The following is an 8,761-nucleotide window of genomic DNA, read 5'->3' on the forward strand; positions in this document are numbered from 1 at the left end:
TGGCCAATGGACTTTTGCTTGTCTCCTGGGGGCTCCGCCCCAGATAGATGCAGGTCACAATTGGTCAGTGCAATCAGCCCAGGATGGAGGGTCTGTGTTGTGGGCCTAAGCCAGGTGTTCCCTATTTTGTGATGAGCAGTGGATGGGGGAGGTGGGACCATGGGAACTGGACTGGCCTCCTCTCTTTTGGTTTATTGCAGCTTGCTGGAGGTACAAATAAGGCACTTAGGGTCTTTGTTCCTTTGTTAGTCTGAGAGCAGCAAGGGGAGTTTCACTGCAGAGGCAGTGGCAGAAAGGCTTTCATTTGCCCCTAGAGGCTCTGTGGCTCTGTCCAGGGGCTGTCAAGTTGCTACTGGCTCGACAGCTCTGGCAAGGAGTGGCTGGACACCCAGGCCTGGAGGACCTGCCCAGTGAGTAGATATAAGGACAGGCACCTATATAACAGACTGGCCAATTTTTCGTAAGGCTGGTGTAGTATGCTGGGGGACCGCTCCAGTTTCTAGTCACCTTAGATTTTCCAGTACTTCGAGGTATCACCAGTGAATGCTGCAAAACAGCAAAGATGAACACCTGGGAGCTTTATCCCAGAGAGGTATGGGTCTCTTACTAGCCCAAACACACCTGCAGGAGGTGGTTTGAGACCCTGATTGTGAGGTCCTGTCCAGTGAGGGGGTATGGAATTGAGACGCACTTAAAAAAGCAGCATGACCACATTTCGATAGAGCAGCTAGGCTGTGCTGGGGCATCCCCTCTGTCCCCAGTCAGCTTCAACTCTCCAAAACCTAAAAGCTGGAGCTGCAAAGTTGCCCAAACAGTAACGATGGTGGCTCTGCCCTCCTCGCAAGAATGCACCTACCCGTTCATCTCAGGGAGGTGAAATAGCACTACCATGGGTGGCTGGCTGGAATTCCAAGCCAGTGAGCCTTATCCTGCAAGGTGCCGTGGAAGTGGGGTGGGCAGGCTGTCACTGCTCAGCCCCCTGGATTTAGCCTCTTTCCTAGAGGTATGCACCGGAGTCTAACTTACCACTTTGCCAGAGTTATAGTTACTTTGGCCAGAAAGCCTGAGTACCTAAGTCTCCTGGGACTCCACAAGTGCCTGAGTGGCTGCTCTGCGGAGGTACCACATAGCTCTCTCTGTTAGACTGAAGGCCCTGGTGGAGTGGGTTCACAAAGAGATTGCCTGACCCAAGAATCGCAAACATCTATGAGAGAAGCATGAGTTCCCAGGTTTGCACATTCACTTACCACTTCCCTGGTGGGGGAGGTTCCCCTGGCTCCATGTCACACCCAAGTGGGCTGTGGTCCTGTCTTGCTTTTCTTCATTTTCCATAGGTCAAGTTGTTTCTTTGATTAGTCCCAAGACAAGTACCTGGATGTTTCAGTTGAAGGTGCTGTATTTACTCACCCTTTTTGTTCCTCTCCATAAGAACCAGGCACACTAGCTGTTTCTAGTTGGCTGTCTTGGCCACTCCCCAAAAATTCTCAATAGATACAATGCACATAAACAAAACCTCTCTGGTGCTCTTAAAGTTTTTTAATATCCTTTTTATTTTGGAATAAGTTTAATTTTAAAAAGATTGTATATAATCCCTGTATATTCTTTGCTTAGTTTCCTCTGTTGTCAATATATTACATTGTCATGGGACATTTGAAAAAAACTGAGAAACCAACATTGATAAGTTATGGCTATCTAAACTCCCGACTTTATTTGGGTTTTAACATTTTTCTCATTAATGTCCTTTTTCTGTTCCACAATCCAGTCTAGGGTGCCAAATTGCACTTAGTTTGCATGTTTCTCCAGTGTCCTCTGGTCTACAATATTTTCCCAACTTCCCCTGTTTATCGAGACCATGATAGATTGAGAAATGTTGATTAGGTATTTATTAGAATACCTGATTTGAGTTTTCTTATTTTTTAATGATTAAAATGAGGTATATGTTTGCAGAGAGAAGACCACAGAGGTGTTGTGTAATTTTAATCACATTATAGCAAAGATACATACTGTAAGCATGACTTATCACTGTTGTGGTCAAGGTAGTATTTTCCAGGATTATCCACTATAAACTTGTTATTATTCCTCCCCTTCCATATTCTATTATTTTGAAGCAAGTCACTAAAACCAGCTCATACTCAAGGGGCAGGAGAAATAATTGAGTATTAACTCTTTCTGATATTTCTGATGATGGAGTAAGGCTCTATTATTAAAAGGGTCTCATTCTTGGTTTATTGCTCTACTGTTGCTATCTTAAATATTTAAAATAACTTTATCTTGGAACTTGTTTTGCAAGTGAACTGCAATAGGACAATAGATCTTGCATGTGACATTTCTTCAGATGGCAGGGCAGGTGCTGAGCAATTACCCTGATTGTTCATTATGCAAGTGTATGCTTAGTGCAGTTGGGTAATGATAAGGCCCTAAGGATGCCACATCAAGACCTGGGCCCAGATTGGTGTTAGCAATGATGGCAGTAGCAGAAGAAGCAGCAGCTGTAGCCATCATGCAAAACTGGAGCGGCATTGCCCATGGAAGTGCTGAAACCTAGTGCTGATTTCCCCATCTTTCCTTAAGTCCTGTCCTTGCAGCTTCTGCACAAACATTAATACTCCAGTCTCGTCAAAAGCACAGCAACTTCCAGTGCTCAGGCAGTAAATGTTCAACAAACTATTACAAAATAAAAGCTTAATATGGATATTGCAAAAACATATATTAAAGAGTTAAAGAATTTTAAAAAGCATTTACAGTCTCTTGTTTTGAAAACTGCAACATTGCAAAGCAATATTGAAAGGCTTCAAAATAAGAATTAAATTTAAAGATCATCGTATAGGATGAAAAAGAGTACTGTCTTCGTATGAAACTTCAAATGAACTAATTATTTTTGAGGAAAATAATTTCAAAATTAATTTTTTCAATTAAAGATACAACAATAGGATGACTACCAAAGCATTTTGAATTATATATAAATCACAAAGCCACTTTTGATGTCCTGTACAACCTCCAATAGTTATAAGAAATGTCAGAGGAAATATTAAAAGGCCATTATATAAATTGAATTCAGAATTACGTGAAACTAATTTGTAGAAAGAGTTAAATCTTTTTAGAAAAACTATTCTGTGAGAATCATCATCTCAAGATGTGGTAAGATTTATATTTTGAAATAACATCAGGTATTATCCTATTGTTTTAATGAAGAATGCAAACACTCTTAACAGCTACAGTAACAGTGACAACTGCAGAGTTCTTTCTCAAAATTAAAAATTGTCAAAAATTACTTGTGATTTGCATTTACCAAGAGCTCATAATGGCATTTCCAATTATATTGATTAAAAATAAAGCTGCTTGGCCAGGCTCGGGGGCTCACACCTGTATCCCAGCACTTTGGGAGGCTGAGACAGGAGGATTGTTTGAGTTCAGCAGTTCCATACCAGCCTAGGCAACATGGCAAAACCCTGTCTCTACAAAAATTAGCAGCCATGGTGGCATGCACCTGTAGTCCCAGCTACTTGGGACCCTGAGTTGGGAGGATCATTTGAACCTAGAGGGTTGAGGCTGCAGTGAGCCTGGATCATGTCACTGCACTCCAGTCTGGGCAACAGAGTGATATTCTTTCACAAAAAAATAAAAATAATAAAGTTGCTCAAAGTGTAAGTGTGTATGACCTAATAAATGCATTTTGAGATAAGCAAACCAGAAATCTCTTATGATTACTGAAGTTATCATGTTAATAAAGTATTTTATGTATTGTACAACATAAAATTCTGACACAAAAATAATATTTTTCACAATATATAATTTTATTTTGTTGCTCATGTGTTGCTATTGCTCTTTTTACATAAGTAATAAAATATCTCTAAAGGAAAAGGCTTAAATTTTAGTACTTTTTTCCCCCGATTTTGAACTGGGCCCTGTATAATATTTAGCCAGCCCTGGTTACATAAGTGATACACACACACGCACACACATACATGCATACACACATATATACACACATACATGCACACTTATATGTTGCAATAATATTCCACAGTATTTATAGTACAAATACCTTTTCTCCTAACTGAAGTAACTCTGAGACTGGTTATGATAGCTATCCACAACATTTTCTAGAGTTAGCAAAATTCAATTTTTTTTAGCCTCAGAAATGGATGGTTTAATTTTTCTTTCTGGTGTGAAAATCAATTGTGTATTTACATCAGTCACGTCAGCACTACATGTGACAACTCCAGCCTAATGAGGGTTGCCTAACTATATCACATAATTCTCACAATATCCATACAAAGTAGATTATGTTGTCTCATTTTTATAGGTGAAGAAACTTGTACCCCAAATCAGCAAGTGATGTGCTCAGGTTCAGAATAGTGATACATCTTGTGATTTGAATTTATTATATTGATTACTATGGCTATGCCATTCTCACGATATCTTGAAGTCTCTTACAGTGTCTTTAACATTTAAACTGCTTCTTGCACTGGAATAAAGTTCAGCTCTTACGGTAAAGTTGACCCAGTATGAACATTTTTACAATATGGATCCCTGCACCTCTCCTTATTATAAATGTTATCCATTTCTTCTCAATTAAAATCAGAGAAAAGGAGACTTGAAATAAGGTGATGTTATTTTCCTCATTACTTGCTTCCTATAACCCTGGAAATAGATATTCAGAGAAACTGCATAACCTGCCTTTGCTCTCCTGCTTGCAGGTTAAAATTTCAAAGTGATGACTTTTCCCAAGATGCAGTACTTACTTATTATCTATTTTTCTTAGGCTAAGTGATTGTATTAGACTAGCAACAAAGAAAATAGTTTACACAATGTTCTCTAAGTCAGCATCATCAAGATCAAGTAATTCTACCTTTCTTTCAGATTGGAGGATGGTTAAAAAATGTTCAAATGGAGGTTGGAATCATAAAAAAAAATCTGTCTCACTATATATTATGCTTCAAGTAGTTGGTAAATTTAGCTTCTAGAAATCCTGACATCAATATACAGCACTAGTCTCAGTATATGTTTTGCTGCAGAAACGGTTGGTGCTGTTGGGGAGCAGGGAGACGTAACAGGGAATCCATCTTGACAAAATGATCAATAAAGATATTTGTTTCAGGTCAATAAATATGAAACTCTAAAACATTAGAGATTTTTAAGTTATCCAAACTTTTGTAATAACATTCCAACTATAAGAAGATGAATTTGTATAAAAATTCATAAAAAATCTAAATTTAGATATGTAAAATGAAAATTTCTGCAGCATATTTGATCAGAAAAATAGCTTTTCTAACTGCATGCCTTTTTTCTTTCTTTCTTTAATAAGGATTTTCTTTAGCATTGGAGAAAATATATCTGATTTAAAAATACTGAACCTGGAGGACATTTGCTAAGTGAAATAAGCCAGACATAGAAAGATAAATACTGTATAATCTCATTTATATGTGGAATCTAAAGAAGTAAAACTCAAAGAAACAGAGAGTGGTTGCCAGGGGCTGGGAGTGGCAGGGAATGGCGGAATCTTGGTTAGAAGGTACAAATTTTCAGTTACAAGATAAATAAGATCTGGAGATCTACTGTACAGTATGGTGACTTAACTTAATAATTATGTATTGTATACTTGAAATTTTCTAAGACAGTATTTCTGAAATGTTCTCACCACACATACACAAATGCTAACTGTCAGGCAATGGATATGTGAATTAGCTTGATTGTAGTAATAATTTCACAATGGATAAGTATATCAAAACATTATTCTATACATCTTGAATGTATGCAATTTTTATTCATCATTACAACTTAGTAAAACTGAGGGGAAACATGTAGTTGAAAGACAATAACTATATATATATATATTTCTAGGAGTTTCTTTCATATATGCCCATTTCTTACCAATAATCTTGTATTTAAATTTATTTTTATGTATGAATCTGTTTTTGTTTAAGTTTTTGACTAGTTCTTTATATTCTATAATGAGCAATTCAAACCATTGCAGTCTTTGAGCATCTAAACCTATTTTTGCTAAAAATCTAAATTAAAAAAGAAACTCAAGATATATTGCATATTTTTATCCACATCATGAGCAGACCTGAAACTGTTTAGCAGCAAGTAAAAAGCTGAATACTTTTCTCTTTTCCTTACTATTGAAATTCTGCCCAAGAGAGAACAAATTACTCTCAAAAAGAAGAAAAGAAGAAAAGAAGAAAATTAATTTATTGAGCACTTGCTGAATACCAGACACTGCTGTAGAAAATGTGTGTGTGTAAAACCCAAGTCACTTTGTGAAACTGGCAGTATTATTATTTTTTTACAAATACAGGAATAAATGAAACCAAAGAGCTTGAATTACCGAATAACAAAGTTCACTTAGTGAGAAAGTTGTAGAACTGAAAAACAGGCTCAAGTCTTCCTGAATCTACATCAAACACTTAAAACAAACCAACAGAATCCAAAAACAATTAAAAAAATACTAATGAAGTTACAAAGAAACACGTCTTATAATTCTTTTTGGGTTGTGCTCATAATATATGTAGAACTTGAAATGGTTTTTTTTATTTTTTTTATTTTTTTATTTTATTATTATACTTTAGGTTTTAGGGTACATGCACACAATGTGCAGGTTTGTTACATATGTATCCATGTGCCATGTTGGTTTGCTGCACCCATTAACTCGTCATTTAGCATTAGGTATATCTCCTAATGCTGTCCCTCCCCCCTCCCCCCAACCCCAAGGACTTCATGTCTAAAACACCGAAAGCAAGGCAACAAAAGCCAAAATTGACAAATGGGATCTAATTAAACTAAAGAGCTTCTCCACAGCAAAAGAAACCGCCGTCAGAGTGAACGGGCAACCTACAGAATGGGAGAAAATTTTTGCAACCTACTCATCTGACAAAGGACTAATATCCAGAATCTACAATGAACTCAAACAAATTTACAAGAAAAAAACAAGCAAGCCCATCAAAAAGTGGGTGAAGGACATGAACAGACACTTCTCAAAAGAAGACATTTATGCAGCCAAAAAACACATGAAGAAATAGGTTTTTTTAACCTTGAATTAAATCTATAAAAAAATGGGTCTTGACTCATTTTCTTTCAAGTAATTACAGCAAAGAAAAAATAAAATGAGGTAAGAATAAAAGAAAGAAATGAAGAAAAATCATTAAAAATTTTCCAAGAAAATGATTTTACCCATGGACATACGACAATATATAAGAGAAAAAGAAAGGTGTGATATCAAGAATTGTTTTGGAATACAAAAACTCTTCTCAAGCTTTTCTCTTTTATATAAGATAGAAGATATACATGCTTAATTAACATATATAGGAATTAAATTAGATATTAACGCAGCTGCTGAGTAAGAATTTGCAAGTTGGGTATTGTATATCTAAGAGATATATTTATTATTTTGATTTACCTTTAATTTTCTTAATCTAAAAGATGGGTGGTTTCTATATTTGTTAGGACAAATTTTCTGCAGTTGAAAAAAAGTGTCTCGCCTTGTTTTAAATAGAATAGATATATATCTTACTACTATAAGAAAAAATTTATAATATAACCTGTTAATCAAAAAATTGATATTTGAATAAAGAATAAACTATTATATTTTTAAACAAGAAAGTGTGTTTTTATATTAGTATATGGTTTAATATAAAGGTATTTTTAAAACAAGAACAAAAACAAACTTTCATAGATTTTCAAGTAATGGTTAAACTAGTTTGCTCTGCCAGAATGGTGGTATTGTGTTCCAAGTTATCTTACAAAACAAATTACTATTACCATTGATTATTACCATTCATAATTATACTATTATCATTGATAATTTCCAGAGTCAATATTACATGAAAATAATTTAATTTAACTTTTCAATGAACCAATAATTATATCACAAAAATTATATGATTGCTTTTTATGGACTTTTTGGACATTGGAAAATTAACTATGGTTAAAATTTACTGGTATCATTATTTGTTACATATTTTAAACATAGTAGTGAAAGATGTGGCAGAAATCTTTTTGGCAACAAAATTTTTATGTCACTCGAGGTAACCAACTACTGTTTGTCTTCAAGTCAATGGGAAAATCAACTTGATTATATCATTACTAAAACTCAATTTAAGGCAGTATGTAATGTTGTTTTAGAGAGTCTTTAAAACATGAATTTCTATGTTTTATTGTAGAAGAAAACAATTTTATTCTAGAGTACAAAACAATGTATATTTGAAAATATGCACTTTTAAATTTATTCACTCAGTACTAATTCTTACAATATTTCAAGAAAAACCTGCTTTGTAAAAGAATTTAAAACCTAAAATTCAAGGTATCAAACTTTTGAGGAGATTAAGAAATCCTTTGAAGAAAACAAAACAAAACTGGTTATTAAACATACACTATTATCACCAAAGATGGCAAAGAGATGGCAAGTAACATTTGAAAGGATGCTCAACATCATCCGTCATTAGGGAAATGCAAGTTTAAAAAAAATGGTAAGATAGCATTGCACATCTTTAAAATGAATAAATCCAAACCACTGAAAACTGCAAACGCCAGTGAGATGTGGAGCAAAAGTACGCTCACCTGTTGCTGTTAGGAATCCAGAATGGTACTGCCACTTTGAAAGACAGCCTGGAAGTTCTTCTTCTTCTTCTTCTTCTTCTTCTTCTTCTTCTTCTTCTTCTTCTCCTTCTTCTTCTTCTTCTTCTTCTTCTTCTTCTTCTTCTTCTTCTTCTTCTTCTTCTTCTTCTTCTTCTTCTTCTTCTTCTTTTCTTCCTTTCTTCTT

Source organism: Hylobates moloch, unplaced genomic scaffold (genome assembly GCF_009828535.3).
Source record: "Hylobates moloch isolate HMO894 unplaced genomic scaffold, HMol_V3 SCAFFOLD_2, whole genome shotgun sequence".
In the NCBI taxonomy this organism is placed as follows: domain Eukaryota; kingdom Metazoa; phylum Chordata; class Mammalia; order Primates; family Hylobatidae; genus Hylobates; species Hylobates moloch.